The sequence below is a fragment of the Hemicordylus capensis genome, chromosome 2 (assembly GCF_027244095.1).
Source record: "Hemicordylus capensis ecotype Gifberg chromosome 2, rHemCap1.1.pri, whole genome shotgun sequence".
Lineage (NCBI taxonomy): Eukaryota > Metazoa > Chordata > Lepidosauria > Squamata > Cordylidae > Hemicordylus > Hemicordylus capensis.
Window position 1 is genome coordinate 289,878,062 of NC_069658.1, and position 22,373 is coordinate 289,900,434.

The 22,373-nt window shown below is 44.5% G+C and overlaps 1 long non-coding RNA gene across 1 annotated transcript in view; it reads left to right on the plus strand.

Moving 5' to 3' along the window:
* Positions 1 to 3,038, plus strand: part of LOC128345174 (uncharacterized) — a 31,439-nt gene extending 28,401 nt beyond the window's left edge. Inside the window, exons 2-3 of the long non-coding RNA XR_008316293.1 lie at positions 1,626 to 1,735; positions 2,649 to 3,038. This is a non-coding gene — a long non-coding RNA (uncharacterized LOC128345174). The remainder of the gene's footprint in view (positions 1 to 1,625; positions 1,736 to 2,648) is intronic.
* Positions 3,039 to 22,373: the final 19,335 nt, after the last annotated feature.

A 22,373-nucleotide genomic window follows, 5' to 3' on the forward strand; every position in this document is an offset into this window, starting at 1 on the left:
AATCACAAGTTAAAACACAATAAAAACAATATAAAGCAAATTATTAGAATTCTAATTAAAAGCTTGTGTGAACAGGAAAATCTCGAGGGTCTTCCTGAAAACCAACAGAGAAGGAGATGCTCTTATTTCAGCAGGGATCATATTCCAAAGCCCTGAGGCAGCCACAAAGAAAGCCTGTTCCTGAGTCATCCACAAATTTGATAAGCAACCCCTCTATGTCCCTCCTGCCAGTCATTGATCCAAATGTTGAACAGAGCCCTGCAGCTCTACTCAGCATCTCCCTCCAGGTAGACATGTAGCTCTCAATAAGTCCTCCTCTGGTGTTTGGCATTCTTGGGGTCTGGTCTGAAGAACATGAATCAGCCTTACTGAAGATGTTCCTGTATAGGAAACCACCCAAGAACCTCATATACTACAAACCCCTTGAGTTCCAGCATGGAAGAGAAGTGGTATAGAAATGTAATCAGTAATCATGCATCAGTATGCTGCCTCTCTCCGTGGAGATTCCATTTCACTATCATGGCTAATAGCAGGGCTGCTCAACTTTGGCCCCCAGCTGTTTTTGGACTACAACTCCCGTAATCCCCAGCCACAGCAGTCAGTAGCCAGGGATTATAGGAAATGTAGGCCAACATCTTCAGGAGGGTCGAAGTTGAGCAGCCCTGGCTAATTGTCTCCTTGTAGCTAGCTGTGGATCAGAACCAAAGGACTTTGTGTTTGGAGCATCAAGACTGGCACCATTTACAGGGAGTGCGGGGACCCTGACTTCCCTGGGGCTCCCTACTGACAGTATGACTAACACTGGCTGAGCTTCTGAGTGAGCTTCCTCCACACCCACCCACTTCAGGGGAATAGCTGTAGCTCAGTATGTAGCTCATAGAGCACATGGGTCAGACACAAAACGGCCCAGGTTCAGTTCCTGGAATATCCAGGCAATTCCAGGAAAGATCCTTGTCCAAAAACCTGCCACTCGCTGTCAACAGCCTTGAGCTAGATGAAGCAATGGTCTGACTCCTGATTGCTAAGGAATCTCCCTTCTCTCTTTCACTTCATTCCCTGGAACCAGCTTCCCACCACTCTGGGGCTTCTAATCTCAGCAGGAGAAGTTAGTGGATGAGGGGGAGGGCTTCAGCGATGCCTCTGCCAGCTTGATTAGCCCTGTTGCTTGGTACCAGGCTTGTGAAGCATGCCAGTGAGCCTCCTGAATATATATTTTTGGACCATAGTATGGGCTTACATAATTGTGTGCGTCTGCTGTGCCAAACTGCATCATCCAAACTGCATCATCGCTCACTTCAGTTAATGGGGAGAACAAGCAGAAACTGCTCTGGGAGACCTTGCACTGCAGCATTGTATAAGCCTTCCCCTGAAAAAGCATATGGCTCTTTGAGCGCAGCGCATGAGTCAACAGCACAGCTAGACTTGGAACGTGGGAGTCACACCTCCTTCTGGCTGTAGAATTAGCCAGAGAAACAGAAGGTTAACTGGGACAAAATAAAGACTGAAGCAGCCCTTAAAGGTTAGGGACAGGATTTGATTCAGTCTATATGTAAGCATATACATATGCATATGCATGCACATACAGACTGCACTGGTGTATATATGTATATATCTTGTATTGACAGGTCAAGTCAAATACAAGTGAAAAGAAGGTAAAGAACAAGCAATGCAGATGTGCTTTCGAAAGATAACATCTGGGAAAAGAAAGCAATCTACCACAAGAGCTGATCTTAAGGTAGCAAGCATGAATTGTCCCTTTACTAAGCAGGGTCCATCCTGGTTTGCATTTGAATGGGAGACTACATGTGTGAGCACTGTAAGATATTCCCCTCAGAGGAAGGTTCCCCCTCCCCACCCCACCCACCACCCCACCCCACCCCGCTTCTCCAGATATTGCTGAGAGAGGCTCCTGCCTACAACCATGGAGAAGCCACTGCCAGTCCGTGTAGACCAGTGATTCTCAAACTTGGGTCCTCAGGTGTTATTGGACTTCAACTCCCATAATCCCCAACCAAAGGCCACTGAGGCTGGGGATTATGGGAGCTGAAGTCCAATAACACCTGAGGACCCAAGTTTGAGAATCCCTGGTGTAGACATTCAATACTGAGCAAGATGTTCCAATGGTCTGATTCAGTATAAGGCAGCTTCTTATGTTCCTAATTTTCTCCAACCCCTGCTCTCAACACTACTTCACTCGTTTGTGCCTAAAAAGGTTATAACTGGTTGAAACTAAGGAAAATCCACTTAAATAAGCAAATGCACAGTGGAAACATCGAGGTACCCAGGAAACATTAATAAAATTTCTTTTACATTGCTCTCTAATGGTGCAGGCTAGCTCCAAAAAGAGAGCTGATGCAAGCAGAAAAGCATCAGAAGTGAAGGGGAAAGTAACTTTAAGTGACTAAAGGGCTTAAATTTTAATTAAACTCCTTCAGGAAAACGGCTATTGTGCATGCACAAGGAATTCCTAATCAGCCTGAGGAGCACGTCTCGGTTCCAATCAAGTGAGGGTCTTTGAGAGGTTGTAGGCACAGCTTGGTGGTCCAGGAATCTCATTTTGGTCTATTACTTGGCATAACAAGCCCTTGACTCACTTTAACTTGTCACTTTAACTGAATTTGTGTTTGTTTATATATTCAACATTTCAGAGTCCTGAGAGAAAGCCAACAAGCCGTAGTAAAGTCAGGGCTCCCTGACTCACTCTTCCGGGTTTTACATGATCACAACATGAAGTGGAGGAATAATCTACAGCCTACTTTAACTTATTTACTAAACACTTTGCAGATGAAATAGTATCTAATCTGACACGAACATCACACTGGAAGAGTAGTCCATATCAGAAGTACCTTGGTCTACGCCTGTCACAATTGCTTATATGAGTTTTAGTTACTGACAACTGAGAAAGCTGACAAACTACATGGAGGAATCAGGCCCACAAAATGCATGCTTTTGACCCACATCCTTCCTGGTTTATTAAGGCCAGCTGAGAGTGCTGATCACTCCGATTATAAATGGTTAGCAGTTTTCTGTATTATCTATCTACTATCTTTCTTCTATATATTTATTTCTCTTAGATGTACCCGTCACTAATCCCATGTGTGTGGCAGCTCTCACGAGTGTTCAGTGGGCTGTGAGTTAACAGTGGTGGCGGGCGGGCGGGCGGGCGGGCAAACGACGGCGCAGGACGGTGGAAGAGCAAGGAGGCAACGGCAGCGGAGGTGGGTGGGAACTGGGAGGAAACTGCGGCAGAGGTGGGTGGGCGAGGAGAGAGGAAATGGTGAAGGGGGTAAGCAGCCAGGCAGGAGAGGGGAGATGGGGCAGGCGGGAGAAATCTTTCACTTATTAATTCTGGTGTTATTATTAGATCTTGCATTTGTTGGTTACATTTTTCGACCTCTTTCATCCAGCCTGCTTTTTTATTATAATCTATTGGATTGTCCCATCATTTTCCCCAGAATTGCACTGTTTCTTCTTGATTTGGTGTTTCTAGGTTTCTTGCAGTTTCTCCTTCTATGCTTTGGTAGAAACGTCTGGCTTCGTATCTGCTAATCTTCTTTGACACTGCTGTTATTTGCTGCTTTATTATTTCCAGGACTTCTCTAATTTTCCTTGAATCTAGGTGGTATATTTGGATCAGATACTGTTTGGTGTTTTCATTCTTCAGCTTCTTGTCTTTCATATCTTTCAATTTACTAGCATCTGATCTAAGCCTGGAGATTTTATCTTCTAATCTAAGCTTCCATTTAGGTGATGTACTGCTTTCTTTTTTAACAGGTCCACTGATCTTATATCCGAGCTCTTGTGTTGTTATTGTTGCTGCACTGTACATTAGTTGGTTTGTTTCTTGCCAATTATTGGTTGTTATTTCTGCAAGTGCAGCATTGACATCTTTTAATGCCTGAGCAAGTTGTTTTTTGGCAACTGTTTTTAAGAGCTGGAAGTCGAACCGTGGTGGTTGTTTGGTTCATGTGCTCAGTTATTTTTTGCTTTAGTTCTTGTTGCTTTTCTGTTAAATGGCATTCGGGTTTTTGAGGTGAAGGCAAAGGGGAGGTTGCCTGGTTTTGATTTTGAAACAGTTCAGCAACAATGGCATCCTCTGTTTCCAACATCTCCTCCACCTGCGCCTGAGCAACTTCTTCAATTGGTGGTAATTCTTCTTCCATATCTTGAGCCTGTGTTGCTCTTTGCAGTTCTTCCAGCTCATCTTCTGTGAATACTTTATTTCTTGTTATGAATCTTCTCTGGTCTGCTAGCCTTTGTTCTGTTATTTCTGTATCTGGATGCTTCTCTTCCAAATTTGGTACATTCTTTTTAAATAACCTCTTCTAGTTGGACTAGACTTGTCATAGCAGATCATTATTTCCTTGTTGGCATTTTTTGTGTATTTTTTCCGGTTAAGCGATGTTTCTTCCAGTAACCTTGCAGTCTCCAGCTCTGGTTGCTCAACTGAAGATCCTGAGTCCTGTAGCCCACTTGCCACCAGATGTTCAGGGACTCCAGCACCTGGCGCGGACCTTGTTGACCCGGGTGACGACCAATCTGGTATAGATTTATTAAGGTTATGACTCACCATATTGTTGATGGGAGAGGCACTCTTTGTCTGGCTCCTCTGGTGAGACCTGTCCAGTATGGTTGGACCTCTAGCATAGCTCTCACCTTCCTTGGAGCACACAAGCCCCACAACCATGCCAAGGTAGTGCCTCAGTGGGGGATGATGATGATGATGATGATGATGATGATGATGATGATGATTTTATTCGATTTCTATACCACCCTTCCAAAAATGGCTCAGGGCAGTTTACACAAAGAAAGAAAGAAAGAAAGAAAGAAAGAAAGAAAGAAAGAAAGAAAGAAAGAAAGAAAGAATAAGATGGATCCCTGTCCCCAAAGGGCTCACAATCTAAAAAGAAACATAAGATAGACACCAGCAACAGTCACTGGAGGGGTACTGTGCTGGGGATGGATAGGGCCAGTTACTCTCCCCCTGCTAAATAAAGAGAATCACCATGGTAAAAGGTGCCTCTTTGCCAAGTTAGCAGGGGTTAGCAGGACTTGCATTGGGAAGATAGGGAAGTGTGGCCCTGCTAATTCTCCTGGACCTCTCTGTGGTCTTCAGTGCACCTTGTTGAACCATTGTTTGGGAATTAGAGATATTGCACTGAGATAGTCCCTCACAGATAATTGCCAGAAGTTTGTGCTATGAGACTACTGTCTGGCCAATAGGACTTGTTGTACAGAGTTCCAAAAGATTCACGTTTGTCTCCCATGCTGCATCTGTATGAAGCCAGTGGCTCCACTCACTGCTGTGAAATCCATAGGACTGGATCATTTTGATAGTCTTCTGAAGGCAGTTAAGACATTTTATTTTAACAGGACTTCAAAGAATAACATTAATTGTCTCACTTTCTTCTGAGTGTGTTTACATGTTTTTATATGGTTTTTAAATCTTCGTCGTTGTTTCTAAAGTTGGTTTTAAAACTGGATTTTCAAAGAAGTATTTTATAAATTGGGGTATCACAAGCTAATAGGGCTGTGCAAAGCTTTGAAGGCCTATTCAGCCCAATAGATTCTGATCCAACCTGAATCAAACTACCATCTGGTTTGGGTCAAATTGGGCTTGAATAGGATTCAAACCACCCTGTCCCTTTTACTTACTAAGCAGGCCTCTTTCTAATTTCATTTTTGTTTGCAGTACTGAGGGAGTAGTGACTGTTACAACTTTGCTAGCTGTATTACCTGGGCAGGTCAGGTGTAGCAGGGAGCACACTGTGGGAGAAGGCAAGTCAGTCAAACCAACACAGGGTCGAAAGCCAGAAGTCAGTCCACTGGGGCGGGCAAGGTAAAGTGAAGCAGGAGGTCACAGGAAGAGATCAGTCAATCAGGGCAGGTAAGGTGTAAGCAAACAAGCAGGAGGTCAGGGGTAGGGATGTGCACGAACCTGTTTGGAGGCCCTTTTACGGGCCCCACCAGACCCTTTGAAAGTGCAGCGCAGGTGGGGAAACGCAGCGAGAGAGGTAAGAGCTCCGTCCTCTGCCCTTAAAGGTATACACCCTCAAGCTGCCCCCTGCCGGTTCCGTGCACATCCCTAGTCAGGGGCCAAATATCAGTCCATGAGGGGCAGGCAGGGTCAAAGTCCAAAAACACACAAAGGGTCAGCAGTCAAGGGGCAGAAGGTACTTCAGCAGATAGTGGAGGCAAACTGAAGACTTACAGGGCCAGCCATCACTGGAGCCCCACCCAAGCCTAAAATGTCTTAAAGGGGTTGCACCATATTTCTTAAGCACTGGCTTAGCTGGGTGCCTGCTGGTGGGGATTGGGGCATTTCTGGCTCATCCTCTTCCTCAGAGGACACAGGCAAGGGTGTGCTGAGGGGGTCAGCAGGTTCTTGCATTTCCATCGGTGGAGTGAAGCCCTCTCAAAACTTGCCTCATCCTGTGAGTCCCCTTGGTCAGAGTCAGGCTCAGGGGTCACAATTCAAGAGCCCATGGTGTCCAGCTCAGGGGTAATCTGTTAATGGTGCTGCTCCTGGGGAATTTGCAAACACCCCTGACTACTTTCGGGCTTGTGTAGGGAACTAGCGAGTTTAAATTGAGCAGCCCATTTCAGAATGAATTTGTGCTAAGCTTTGGTCTTGAAAAATCTGACGTTCAAAAATAGAATCAGGTTTATTTTAGAGTTTAGGGTAACAGGAAATAAAATATTGATTATTAGGCAACATAATATTTAACTAATAGAACTGACAACAACAAATCAATAGTACTACGTTGGAGCTCATGAAGAGGCAATTTGGCTTGAGATCCTAATTAAGTCCACTCAAGGCTGACCAGCGAAATTGACTTAGGCAACAGCTTTTGGTGTGTGGGGGGGGCGTGGGGGGAAAGGGCTGATGGAGGCGACAAGTGGGACAGGAATAAGAGACCAGGCAAGCCAATGCCCAAGTGCACAAACACACAACTGATGAATACAAGGAAGAGACACACTGCTTGATTGTGTCTTGGCTAGAATAGATAGCATCTTGCCCTGATGCGAAATGCTGGCCACAGCTGCTGAAAATAGGGACAATAGGAATGGACCAAAGAATACATCTTTGTTCTGTTCAACTTTGCTGGGTGTGCTTGGTAAGCACAATAAGGTGAATAAGTTTGAGAAACCGGTATGGGGCGAAACGTTTTTAAGAAAACTTTGGGTATACCTAGGAATGTTTTGACAAGCTTGCTTCCAGAGCCCAAGCCAGCTATTTGGTTAGAAAAGGAGATGACCTCCTGTGGAGGTGAGAAGCTTGAACTGATATGATGTGCCAACAGAGGGAAGAGTATTTGGCTAGTTCTTGGGAAGAATAGCACTTAATTAAGTCCTGTCTGCTCCAGCTTCCCTGTCTGAGTTGCAATCAGGGAAGCGAGCACAGGGATAGTTCTCCTGAAGTCTCAGATTAGACTCAATCTAGAGCCACCTTTCCCAAGCTATGTGCCAGGTGACATTTAACCCTTGAGTTAGCTCATACAAACCAAATGGTGAGCTCATGATCCCATGAGTTCTGAGAGGTAAAATGGAAACAGCAAGCCTGTAGCTCCAAACCAGGTATAGGTGTGCTTCAGGGAGCCCCCAAACAGGCTATCTTGGTAATAGATCATGACATGACCCCTTCATCCTGGGACTCCTCCATGTCAGACTCTGGGTTCATGACACCATTGCTTTTGTGACCATATTGGTAGGCAGACATTATTTATTTGTTTATTCATTTATTTATTACATTTGTAGACATCCTGTATACATGCCCAACCATGGAAGGTTAGAAACTGGCCTATAATGGCTAGCTCTGAGGGGTATAATGTACATTTATTCAAAAGTGGTCTTATAATTGTCTCCTTAAGACAGCTGGGGGGCCTAAGCTGAACAGGCCTGCCTTAAGACAAGGAGGCATCCTACCCTCCCTCAGAGATGCATTTAAGATGTTAACAATAATAGCGTCCCCACCAGATGATATAGGCCAAGTTGGGCAAAGATCAAGAGAACTGGTAGAAGGCTGCACTGCCCCAAGCAACTTGTCCACATCCTCAGGAGTCATAAATTGAAAGTGATCCAATCTAACCATGCAAGAGGAGCTTCTGGACACCTTCCCCATTAGACTCTGCCATCATACAGGTAAGCAGGTTGTCTCCAGTCTGGGATATTATAATTGAGAAAAACTCATTTTAAAAAGCATCACAGTGGGTCACTGAAGGATCCAAGCTGGAATTCATGGAAGAAGGCACCTGAATTAGTTTCTTCACAAACTTAGATAACTCCGCTGGATGCAAACTTGAAGTTGCAATACAAGCATCAAAGAAGTATTTCTTTATGGTCTGTATTGCCAGAGCACAGATCTTTAAATGTGCTCTGTGTTGTAACCTGTATCATTCAAGTCGAGTATTTCTCCACTTGTGCTCTAGTCTTCTAGTCTAGTCTAGTCTTCTAGTCAACCTTGCTGCTTCAGCTCCCATATATGCCCTTGATATGCCCAAATGACTAAGATAAGGCAAGCAGGCTTGTACACTTTTGTGTGGGCTCATCACTTTTGTGAATTTATTTACAAAGAACACATGTATTGTACACATGTACACAGTTGTTTGCCTCTTGTACAACCATGCCTTTGCTTGGAGATAGCCTAGATTGGTTGGCCAATGCGAGATTAGAGTTAGTTGGTCTCTTTATATCTGGCATTATTTCTTGAGTGTTAGCTATCAGTGCTCAGGGAAGGGGATGCACATAAGGGACACACATATTCTCAGAAATGCTACCTGTTCCACACGCAGGTTCAGCGAGACAGGCAGAACTGAAGGGTCTCGATGCATGGATGAGACGTTGGTGCCAGGAGAAGGGGTTTAGATTTGTTAGGCACTAGGATAGATTTTGGGGCAAGCAACGCCTATACAAAAGGGATGAGCTGCACTTGAAGATGGAACCAGACTGCTGGCACTTAAAATCAAAAAGGTCACAGGGCAGCTTTTAAAATGATGCCTGGGGAATAGCCGACAGGAGCTGGACAGTATCCAGTTTGGCAAATGCCATGCCATCCCTTAAGGTGCGAGGGTGTAAAAGATTCAGATAAAACAGAAGGGGACAGAGCAGAACCATATAAAGAGCAGACAGAAGGCTGTGCTAGCTGGTCAAAGAGATCAAAGAGAAAGATAAGATACACCAGGTAAGAGATTCAGCGTATAGGTGCTTATATGCCAATGCCAGAAGCTTTCAAGCCAAGATGGGAGAGCTGGAGTCTGGTTGCTAATGAAGAAATAGATAGAGTGGGCATAAAAGAAACATGGTGGAAAAGTGAGAACCAGTGGGACACTGTTATCCCTGGATATCAATTATATCTAAAAGACCGAGCGGAGGGGGCGCCTTGGAGATGGAGTAGCGCTGTATGTTAAAGCAGGGATAGAATCCAACAAGCTAAAAAACCTAGGAGGACCGGAGTCCTCCATTGATACAGTTTGGGTGACAATGCAAGGCCCTTTGGCTCAAAATGCTGACAGTGACTGGGAGTTGCAGAAGAAAATCGAGGCATCAAGGAGAGGCAGGGCAGTAACAATGGGTGACATGAATTTACCCAGACATAGACTGGGTAAATTCACAGTTGGGTAATGACAAAGAGGTCAAATGTCTAGATATGCTGAATGACTGTGCCCTAGAACAGTTGGTCATGGAACCAACCAGAGAGAAGGTGACCTTGGACTTAATCCTGAGTAGCACCCAGGACCTGGTGTGTGATGTCAGTGTTATGGACCCTTTTGGGAACAGTGACCATAGTGCGATCAAATTCAGCATACATGCAGGATGAGAATCACCAAAGAAGTCCAACACCAACACAGACACTTTGAATTTCAGAAGAGGAAACCTCCAAAATGAGGAGTTTAGTGAAAAGAAAACAGAGAGAAAATCAAGAGAGTCACTTCACTCCAGAATGCATGGAGTTTACTCAAAACCACAATACTAGAAGGCCAGTTAGAATGTATACCAAAAAGGAGGAAAGGTACCACTAAGTCCAGGAAGATGCCAGCATAGCTAACAGGTAAAGTCAAGGAAGCCATAAAGGCGAAGACAACTTCCTTCCAAAATTTGAAGGCCTGTCCAAATGAAGAGAACAGGAAGGAATACAAACTCTGGCAAAAGAAATGCAAGAAGACAATAAGGGAGGTGAAAAAGAGTTTGAGGAACAGTTAGCTAAAAGCATCAAGGGGAAAACCAAAAACTTATTTAAATACATTGGAAGCAGGAAACCTGCCAGGGCAGGGAGGTGGTTGGACCGTTAGACAATGAGGGAGTGAAAGGGATTATTAAGGAGGATATGGAGGTTGCAGAGAAGCTAAATGAGTTCTTTGTATCTGTCTTCATGGCAGAGGATACTGAGCATATACCTGTTCCTGAACCAGGCTTTTCTGGTCACCACATCTAAAAATGGACACTGTAGAACTGGAAAAGGTTCAGAAGAGGGGAACCAAGCTGATCAGGGTCCTAGAGTACCTTACTTATGAGGCAAGGCTACAGCACCTGGGGCTTTTTAGTTTAGAAAAATGCCGAGTGCAAGGAGACAGGATAGAGGGCTATAAATCATGCATGGTGTGGATAGAGTGTATAGAGAGAAATTTTTCTCTCTCACATACAACACTAGAACCAGGGGTCCCATGAAATTGCTTGCCAGGAAATTTAGAACCAACAAATGGAAGTACTTTTTCACACAATGCATAATAAAGTTATGACATTCTCTGCCACAAGATGTAGAGACAGCCAACAACCTGGATGGCTTTAAGAGGGGTTTGGATAACTTCACTGAGGACAGGTCTATCATTGGCTACTATTCTGGTGGTTATAGGCCACCTCCAGCCTCAGAGGCAGGATGCCTTTAAACACCAGTTGCAGGGGAGTATCAGCAGAAGAGAGGGCATGCCCTCAACTCCTGCTTGTAGGCTTCCCAGTGGCATCTGGAGGGCCAATGTGTGAAACAAGATGCTGGACTAGATGGGCCTTGGGCCTGATCCAGCAGGACTGTTCTTATGGGACATGTATGTTGTGTGCATGCAGAGCCCATAAGTACCTGAAATAAGAACGGTGACTCATTCATAACAGCTATCACTAGTGATAATACTAGTGAGTGATCTCACCGAGTTAACAACTCAAGAAACATAATGACTTCCTATAGAGGGAACGAAACCCTAAATCTCAATTTTGACTGAACAGCAGCAAACTTGATGCTTCATTCCAGTTCAGCAATTTCCTGCTGGAGTGAAGAGTTTCTTGGAGACATATTTTGACATGCGCATGACCCAAGGTAGTAAGAAGCAGAGGCTTCCTGCTTGAGAACAGATACTTGAGAACCAATACATCCCTTTCACATGTCTTCATGTTTCAAACAAGCTTTTCTCTTTGACATATTTGAAACAGGTCTGTCCTTTACTACCTGACTGGGCATTTTAATGGGAAGCATTCCATTCACACCTTTTATAATTAATATACTATACATATATGTTGTTTGGGGGTACAAAATGCATGCTTGGCCCTTGCCTTCCTGGCTGATAAAAGCTGCCAGGGAGGGGGACTGGCTGAGAAGGGGGAAGGGCTGTTAATATGTCAATTCCTGCCTCAAAATGGCAGTTGTCGTCCCTCTGCTATTGAAGCTGTCCCTTGACCCCACTGTACTGGATAATTGCTGACCAGTTTCAAACCTCCCCTTTTGAGGCAAGATGTTTTAATGTGTGGTGTGAGATTCTGGAGGAGATTGCTTATATGGATCCTTTTCCATCTAGCTTCCATTCCATTCTGGCTTTGATCCCGAAAATGCCCTGGTTGCTCTAAACCTTGGCCCTCCTGCAGCTGTTGGCCTACAGCTCCCATAATCCCTGGCTATTGGCTACTATGGCTGGGGATTAAGAGAGTTGTAGTCCAAAACCAGCTGGGGGGCCTAAGCTGAGCAGGCCTGCTCTAGTGGATGACCTATGCTGGGAACTAGACAAGGGGTGTACCTGTTGGCTGTGCTGGACCTCTCAGTGGCTTTTGAGATACCATCTACCATGGTATCCTTCTGGACCATCTTCTGGGATAGGCTTGAGGGGCACTATTCTCCAGTTAGTTCAATCTTTCCAGCCAGGCAGGGTCCAGAAGGTGGTGCTGGGGTGGGGAGTCTTCTCGGTACCTTGGCCGCTGGCCTCTGGTAGCCACAGGATTCTATGTTTCCGCCCATACATTTTAATATCTACATGAAACTACTGGGAGAGGTCATCTGGGAGTTTGATGTGGAATGTCTTCAGTATGCTGATGACACCTAGCTGTACCTCTCATTACCATCCCCAGCTGGAGAGACTGTGGCTTTCAATGTTTGGAGCCAATGATGGGCTGGATGAAGGTGAACAAGGTGAAATTAAATCTGGAGAAGACATAGGGACAGGAAGACTGCTGTTCTGAGACTGAATTGTTTCCCAGCTTTGGATGAGTTGCACTCCCTTTGAAAGAGCAGGTTCACCTTTCATGGCCTGGGAGTGCCCCTGGACCAAGACTTCCCTTTCCCTGTAACAGCCGGCTGACCTGCCAAGGTTACTTCTTCTGTTCCCCACCACCCCCGGAATTACCGCCCCATAATTAGTGGATGCGATGCACCCCGTCTTCTCATCTCCAGACAACCCTAGACATACTAAAAGTGTCTCACCCGAGGGATGCTTAAAACAGAAGCTGAAGTGTAATATACCCACCCACTCACCCACCAATACCACGCACAAGCTGGTATGCAGGGACTGCTGAGTCACTCCTGGGCCTCAATCCTGCAAAGACTCCCCTCAGAGCAGCCACAGTCCCACGGGTCAAGCAGGGGCTGGCAGGTGGTCTCTCCCTCTCCTGCAGGCAGGCACTCCACAGCAGCAACAGATAGCCAACACCAGTCACCCTGGGGGCTGTCCGGAAAGCATGTGGTCTCTCCCTCTGCTGCAGGGTCTCTGGCAGTGATCCTTTGAGTGATCCTTCTGCAATACCTGAGTACTGGTATGAATTGGCATCTCCCTTTCTGCTTGTACTGTAGGTGCCTGTATGTTTTTGTGATTGCTATGGCTGTATGGCTTTTATTGTGTTTTTATTGTTGTATTCTTGTAACTTTTTGTTAGTTGCCTTGAGTCTGTGGGAAAAGGTGGGTTTACATTTTAAAGTAAATAAATAAATGTATGAGAAATATTTTTATAGAGGTGTGCATGAAATTGATTTTGCATTTCGTTTCAAGCTCAAAACGGGCCCTCTATTTTAAGGGCATTTCAAGCTCAAATCATTTCAAGCTTGAATTGATTTGCACAACTCTATGGTTTTAAGACATCCTAGAGTTCCTTGTCTTTATACAGCATGTTGTTTCAGGATAATAACCTTAAGATAACAACCAAGATAAATGTTGAATCCTTAACATAAACTTTAAACCCAGAATATGCAAATTAAGTAATTGGATGCAGATTTACCTACATTGCTTAATTTATTCCAACTGCATAATATCTTTTTTCATGGAATTTTAACAGGTTTAGAGCAGAATTTCAGGTCCTTCCCAATGACAGAATCAATATCATTGTTTGAGAATCAATGATATAAGCTCAGTCTACAATTTCAGGCAATTTCCCACTCGCTATCTAAGACTAGAGGAGGATCAGACCCTTAAATAATGTTTTTGGGAAACAGTAATTTCAGAGAATTCTCTTTTTTCCTGACAAGCTTTTATACATGGCTTACACAGACTTGCAGTTGCTGTGTCGTAGCCCAAGCCTTTGTATGATTACTCAGAAATCAGTACTGTTGAGATCAGTGGGAGTTACTCCCAAGTAAAAATGGTTAGTTTTATGCAGCGTGACCGATTTCGGTCCCAAACGGGGCCATTCAGCACTTTTTGGGAGCGAAATCCACCCGCCCCCGTGCATTTGATGTCAGATGCAGGGAAGGGGGCTGTCTGGGGCCGTGAGGCTCGGTCCCTGGGGGCAGTTGTCCGGGTTCTTTGAACCCTTTTGCCCAATAGTGGCTCTGCCCCTGTGACTGAGCTAGCTCTAATGAATTCAGTTGATGCTGATTTAGTGACAGTCTGATAAGGACTAGGTCAGACTGCCTAGCTCACTATCCTTTCTCAGAAATGAATCGATGGATATTATAAGTAGAGAGTTTGTCTGTCTGCCTCTCTCTCTCCCCTCTCTCTCTCCCCCTCTCTCTCTCCCCTCCTCCCCTCCCCCTCCATATCCACGAGAGACATACTCCAAGACATGTATGGATCGAATGCCACCTTCTGCCAGTTCCAAATTTTGTACTGTTTCCCCCGCATTGTGGTTTATCAGCCCCAGCATTTATGAATGTATCTCTTTTCAACAATCCAGATACATTACCTTCTCAACAACTGCTAGCAATTATGTTCACATGCCCATTGTGTGGAAAATAGCTTCCCCTTACTTGCTGTGTTAAACGTACTACTTGATCATACTTCCGGCATTCTAAGAGGGAGGGAATAGGAGCTTCTCTTGCAGCCAGCACATGGTGTGCAGGCGTGGGAGGCAGCAAGAGATGTTTCATCCTCTATTCTCAATGGCTTCAGATTCATACAGAAATCCAGAGGAGCAATAGTTTTGTGACAGAGTCAGAAGATGTGGGCTGTGGAAAGGTTTCAATTCCCACTGTTTGTGGGATGCGCTAAGATCCTTGGTTGACTCAGATTTTTAAAAAAAAATTAAAAAGCTATTTTGTCGTTTTATATAACTAGCAAAATGTATGTCATTATTATGTGCTCCCCACAAAACCTCCAGGGGTAGCACTGCTCTGGTTTTGATTTCCTTTGGACGAGAGATCATTAGAGACTTATGGTGTATTTCGTTTATTTACAAACATGCAAGGTGAACAGCAAGGACAGCTGAACAGCTTGCCCTGCTGCCAGGCAGTAAGTCTGCTGTCTCATATCAGATCCCCAGAGATAATCCCTGCACTCCATAAGGCACTTAGTTCTAGTGTCAGCTCTCAATCTCTGTCTCAGCCTCTTTCATTCTGTCTGTCTCTCTGTCACCGTGTTCCTGAAGCTGCAAACTCCAGTCTCTTTACGTTCTCGCTCATCAGCTTCTCCCAACAGCTGGGAGATTAACATGTGTCACAGTGCAAGCCTGGATGGCTTTGCCATTCAGAATACTCCAGAGGGATCTCTCTCAATATCTTCCAGCCATTAATATTCTAGACTCTGATCAGGCATTGCTTTAGGGGCACAACCATAATGACAGACCCATTCACCAGCAATCCAACCCCAGTCTCCCAACATTACGATGGGCAGGATGTGTGTTCATTACACCCCTATGAGGGATCCCTACCAATGAGTGTTGGGTTGCCCACTGTCCAGAATGGGAGAGGGCAGCCTTTTTTATTCAGCAGCACACAGTAGTGTCCTCAAGCACAGTATTTTACTTGTCCCCAGAGAGCAGATGGCAATCATTCACTTATGGCAGAGGACGATCTGTGGAAAGAGGGATCAGCTAGGCTTGCATTGCCAAGTCTGACCAAAGCTATTTCTGGAGATTATTTATTTATTTATTTATTCTTATTTATTCAATTTCTATACCGCCCTTCCAAAAATGGCTCAGGGCGGTTTACATAGAGAAAAAATAAATAAATAAGATGGCTCCCTGTCCCCAAAGGGCTCACAATCTAAAAAGAAACATAAGATAGACACCTGCAACAGTCACTGGAGGTACTGTGCTGGAGGTGGATAGGGCCAGTTACTCTCCCCCTGCTCAATAAAGAGAATCACCACATTAAAAGGTGCCTCTTTGCCAAGTTAGCAGGGGTTATCTCCTGCTTTATCCCCTGATATTTTTCACAACACCAAGCCATTAATATCTCCAGGACTGTAGGCACCTGGAGATGGATGCTGATTGGAGGGCTGGCAATTTTAGGTTCTTCCTTCTTCCTTCTGTCAAGTGATTGTTATGGGGGAAGGGAATTGGTGGAGGCCTGAACAGTGCAGTACATGGAAAGGCTTCTTAAACCCCTTCTCTCTATCACCAGCCTCAGATCTGTGGGCATACTGTAGCACTGTGGTGCTCTAGGTTGGGAAGTTTCAGGGCTGGCTCTGCAGCCCAATCTGAGCAGTACAGTAACAGGGATGGGAGAGTGATCCCCTTTCCTCATTGTTCTGTCTGGCAGAAGTCCTTTCCCCCTTGTTGGAAGTGGGGGAGGGAGAAGATTTCTTCTCTTGTCTTTCTTGAACAAGGGATTGCTCCCTCTTGCTTTGATCACTGTTAGGACTTCTAACGGTGTCTAACATTCTGTTCCAATGCAATGGCTTTATGCAACTCTCATCATTTGGAGAGAATACTACTACTACTATGAATGTTTATATACCGCTTTTCAACAAAAGTTCTCAAAGCGGTTTACACAGAGAATTGAAAAAAAATAAATAAAGGTGGCTCCCTGTCCCCAAGGGCTCACAATCTAAAATGAAACATAAGATAGACACCAGCAACAGCCACTGGAGAGATGAGAGAATGGTTTACATTCTGTACAGCAAGCCACTGCAGTGATCCAAGGGAGAGGCCTGCTCACTGCTTCCATGACACTGCACACTGCCCAAAGGCAGGGCGACTGCATGCCAACTAAGGAGTCTGTTGATGCACTAATGGTGATAGTTACATCATTTCCAATGGGAGTACCATCACCAGTATGCAATGGCGCACCCTTAGGTAGGCATGGAGTCTCCCTGCCTTTGGTAGCAGTGCAGGAAGGGTGTTTGGTGATGCAGAAGCAGTGAGCATGCCTCTCCCTTGGATCAGTGGCTCACTGGGCAGGCAGCATGTAAGCCATTGTCTCCTTTTTAAAAACAAAGGAAATACTTTTTTCTGCATATTGTGAATTCCCCTCATATGCAGATCATAGGAACATAGGAAGCTGCCATAGTCAGACCATTGGTCCATCTAGCTCAGTATTGTCTACTACACAGACTGGCAGTGGCTTTTCCAAGGTTGCAGGCAAGAATCTCTCTCAGTACTATCTTGGAGATGCCAGGGAGAGAATTTGGAATGCTCTTCCCAGAGCAGCTCCAAATATCTTAGAGTGCTTACACATGTAGTATTCCATTCATATGCAACCAGGGCAGACCCTGCTTAGCAAAGGGGACAAGTCATGCTTGCTACCACAAGACCAGCTTTCCTCTTCTGACTGTGTCTGCAGTTATTCCCATTTCACTGCTGATTGGCTCTAGGAAACCAAGTTGAAGCAAATGATAGATTACATTTTAGTGTAAACTGGAGGACAGTTTGACCAGGGGGGTATAGCAAACTGCATGCAAGTTATGTTCATACATGGAAAATGCACAGTGATGGTCAGTGACCCATGTACATTTGAAAAAGTCTTGTCTTGATATTAAATACAACTAAGTGTCCTGTCTTCATAGCGGAGAGAAACAGCTGGGAACCATATGTGTGAAATCCTGGTGGCCCTAATTATGGCCTTAGGAAGATGAAGATTTTTCTATTGAATATCCCTGAATGCCCTAAACCTGGCACCACTGCATTACCCACCAGCATTCCTAGTTCCAATTTGGTCCTCTCCTCCTTCTGAATTAATGCCGTGGGAGTGGTGTATTAAGTTGTCTTCTGCCTGCTTAGGTTGCCACCAAATAACATTATTTGCCGCCGCCACCCCAAAGTTTACAGCATGCATGCCTTGAAGGACTCACAGGATTATACAACCTGGAATGAGGAGAATTGCCAGCCAGGACAGCTTTCTTTGTTTTGCCTTACATAGAGCACGTAAAGCAGCTTCACACAGAGAGACTTGTACTGAGAAGCTCAGCTGCTTCCCAATGGAATCTCCCACCTCCATTCTTTCTGTAGAGAAAAAGAGGCATAGACCTTTACAGATGAACCAGAGTTTGGCAGTCTATAGCCTTTGTTTTCTTCTCCCCATGAAGAGCTGGCAAATATTCTTGTGAAGAACAGCTGGAGTTTGGCTCTTTGGATCGAATCAGTGGTTTTCCTTTAGGGGATTCTTGAGTAATTGTGCTTTGCTTCAGAGAGCTACTGTTTGATTCAACTTTAGAGCCCCATTTTAATTAGGAACTCCATGATCTTATTGAGGGTTTATTTACAAGTTAGTCCTTTTTATATTTTCATCATAGTGCAGAAAATCCAGCATTTGCTCTGCTAATGGCATTTAAGTCATGGATTTCTTCAGCATTTCTTGCCTTAGGCACATTTGGCAGTACACCCAACCTGAATGTGCATGCTTGTTAAGATTCTGGTCTCATGATATATTTGATTTCTGTCTTATGATTTTTGTTTTGTTTTGTTTGTCTGCATTGTTTCTAGTGCTTTCCCTTGGCACAAGGCTGAGATTTGAAAAGCAATGCCCAGCCAGCTGCATGGATGTGGAGTTTTTGGGTTGGCCAGGACATTGGCTAGACAGTATGAAAAGTCCAATCTTGTGATGCATGCTAAGAAATATAATAGTTTCAGAGAGATTTAGGGCCTTTAAAAATGTGTTTAAAACCCACATATTTAGAATATTCATTCTATCCAAACAGTCAACACCAATCAACTGGTGTTACCTAAAAAGGAAGAATAATCTGAAAGACTCACTCAAGGCCAAACTACACTTTTCATTAAACTCGTTTGGCCTTCCCCTTTTTTGTCTCAAACATAGATAGTAGCATCTGTAGAGGGTGATCAGGGTCACCGTGTACGAGAGGGGATATTTAACCCTTTCTCCTCGTGCTCTGATGAAAATGGCACCCCCCAGAAGCTACTGTTAGCCCCAGGCTAATATTATACTCTACCCACCTAATGGTGCAGCAGTGAAGTAACTTGCCTAGGGAGCAAGAGGTTGCTGGTTTGAATCTCCACTGGTATGTTTCCCAGACTATGGAAAACACCTATATCAGGCAGCAGTGATATAGGAAGATGCTGAAATGCATGATCTCTTACTGCGTGGGAGGTGGCAATGGTAAACCCCTCCTGTATTCTACCAAGGAAAACCACAGGGCTCTGTGGTTGCCAGGAGTCAACGCCGACTCAGCAGCACAACTTTATCTTTAATATTATAATCTAGCTCACATTTGACCAATTTGCAGTCCAGCATATCGGGGTAGCCTTGATGTCACCTGCTGTAGCTGTCCTCCATTTGGATACTTAGAACTACTCTCATTGAAAAGATACTAAAAATGATTTCTTCATTCCAGTGGTCCAGAATGCTTTCAGATTTTCCTGCTCCCAACTGTCATTCTCTTCCATCCAGTTTCCTCCCTCTCAGAGATCATGTTCTCCTTCCTTTAAGGAGGAGAAGTTTGGAAACTAATTCCTCTAGTCCTTTTCGTGCCTTTTCTTGATGTACCTGAAATAATCTAGTGGCACACAAAATGAAATTCAAATATAATATGCAGATAGAATTATTGTTTGCAGAGAACGGAACCCCGCAAATACTGAGGTCCTCCTGTATAAGTAATTATTATTATTATTTTACATTTTATATCCCGCTCTTCCTCCAAGGAGCCCTACTACATACTTGAGTTTCTCCTCACAACAACCCTGTGAAGTAGGTTAGGCTGAGAATGTAATGTAGGTGTGTTAGGTCTGGATGTAGCAAAGCCTGCTGGAAGCTCCCATGCCTCTGTGAAGCTCACTTGGTGGCATGAGACTAATCACTAACCCTCAGCCCAATCTGCCTCACAGGAGTGTTTTGAAGCTATATGAAGGTGCTGCTGTAAGAGCCTTGGAGGAAGGGTGGGAAGATATGCATGTAATAACAAATGTGTCAAGTGAATTAATGCTTATACATGGACTTGCTGGCAAACACTGAATATATCATGTGAGCAGTATAAATGAGACACATGATTTGAGCACATAAAAGAGCCTCTTCTTCCATGCAGTACAGTCTTCTGTTTCCTCATTAGATTGTCCTGATTTTCACTGCCTTTCTTTCTCTCCTGATCATGTTTCTCCACAGTGAAGCAAAAGGTTTTGATCTTTCACCTTCCCTGTCTGGTTCTGCTCTTCACCCAGGCTGCTGAGTCACTTCCTTTCATTAAACTTTACCTCAAAACCTTCCTGTGTGAGAATCCAAATGTTCCAAATGATTGGCATCCCAGACAAAGGTGGATCCTAGTGGCAGGATGCTAGCAATGATAAGACTGTCCCTTCCTCCCAGACATACCTCACCTACTCTGTCTGTTACTTCATTCCAGCCAGTTATACCTGGCCAAAAACAAATGTGTTACCTGTTATCTATATTCACAATAAAATGGTTGCCTAGCATTCAGCTTTGTGATGAGTCGGTGACTACTTGCGCTGATAAATTGGCCTGCATGGGTGTTCACCAGAGTTAGCGGTCAGTAAATTGGCCTCTTTGTGGTAAGTACATTTCTGTCTTGAAAGAACAGAAATGTGTGACATAACAAGGCTATACATCTGAGCATGCCTCATCAGGTTAGCATCTAACCTTGCAAGCCATGTATCCAGGCATCAGCATCAGCATCAGAAGAAGAAATGATTGATTGATTGATTGATTGATTGATTGATTGATCTTTCTTATACTGCCTTTCATAAGGCATCTCAAAGCAGTTTATACAAGTTAAAATACAATACAACTCCATAAAAATCACATTTAAAACCTTAAAATCAGTTCAACAGTAAAAACCATAAAACACGCCCCCAAAACCACAACCCCACCATAAAAAAAAGACACAGAAGCAGGCAGCCACAGATGTCAAACAGCAGACATTCACTGGGAGAGCACTCCAGATCCAGTTGGGGTTAGGGACACAGAGCAGAGGCCCTTCTGATAACCTTATTGGGCGGGCAGAAACCCATGAGCAATCCTTCAGGTATCCAGGACCCAAACCATTTTGGGCTTTAAAAGTAATAAACAGTACCTTGAACTGGATCTGAAAACAAATTGGGAACCAGTGGAGCTATTTCAAAATGAGTGAAATATGCTCTGAATGAGCAGTTTCAGAGAGAACCCTGGTGGCTGCATTTTGCACCAACGGAAGTTTCTGAATATTCTTCAAGGGCAGCCCCCACGTAAAGCACATCGCATAATCCGGCTGTGACATGACTAAGGCATGGATAACTGGCCAGATCTGTCTTCTTGAGAAAGGGCCGCAGCTGGCACACTAGTTGAAGCTGTGCAAAGGCACCCCTGGCCACCGCCTCCACCTATGCTTTGGATGCTTCCATAAACAGAGCTGGGTCCAGCAACACCCGCAAACTGTGCACTTGCTCTTTTGAGGGGAGCACAACCCCATCCAGAGCTGGTTGAATCACCCTGTCCCGATTGGCTTTTTTTAATGACCAGCAGCGTCTCTACCTTGTCTGGATTTAACCTCAGTTTGCTAGCCCCCATCCATCCTAACACCACCTCCTGCCCCTGGTTCGATACAATCACTGCTTCCCTAGAATTTGATTTCAGGGAAAGGTAGAGCTGAATGTCACACAGTGGTACATATGCTGGTAACCTCTCGGCTTGACTACTGTAATGCACTCTATGTGGGGCTGACTTTGTATGTAATTTGGAAACTACAGTTGGTACAGAACGTGGCAGCCAGATTGGTCTCTGGGTTTACCCGAAATGACCGTATAACACCAATTCTAAAAAGAACTGCACTGGCTGCCGATACGTTTCCCAACAAAATACAAATTGCTGGTTATTACCTATAAGGCCCTTAACGGCTTAGGTCCAGGGTACTTAAGAGAGTGCCCTCTGTTTTTGATATTTTAAAAGAATCTCACTTATATTATGTGTAACAGGCCTACATAAGTGTCTAACTATTATTATTATTGCCTTGGCCTCTGGGGTCCTGCAAGGCTCAGTATTGTCCCCCATGCTTTAACATCTACATGAAACTCTCCATTTATACCTACCCACTGTTTCCTGTCCTTCACCCAGTTCACAATCCACACATGAACCTGTCCCCTTATCCCATGACTGCTAAGTTTTCTCAAGGGTCTTTGATGAGGAACTTTGTCAAAAGCCTTCTGGAAGTCCAGGTATACTATGTCAACCAGATCACCTTTATCCACATGCCTGTTGACACTCTCAAAGAACTGCAAAAGGTTGGTGAGGCAAGATTTACCATTGCAGAAGGTGTGATACATTTGTATCATTGTCCACAGCTTTCCACAAATGGGCTGCTAAGAGAATGTGGCATTAATACAGCCCAGCAGATCTGCCTTCTCATAACATCTGTCATGACTTGAACCTGTGACCCCACCCATCCAGGAGGACTCCTCAGAAGAGGAGGAAGATGGGGCACAGGAACCAAACCCTAGCCCTTTGTGCCAAGGTATGAGGACACTGTGATGCCTTCTGACTTTGACTTTGAAGAATTGGCCAGTGACACTGAAGACCTTTAAATCTTGGCA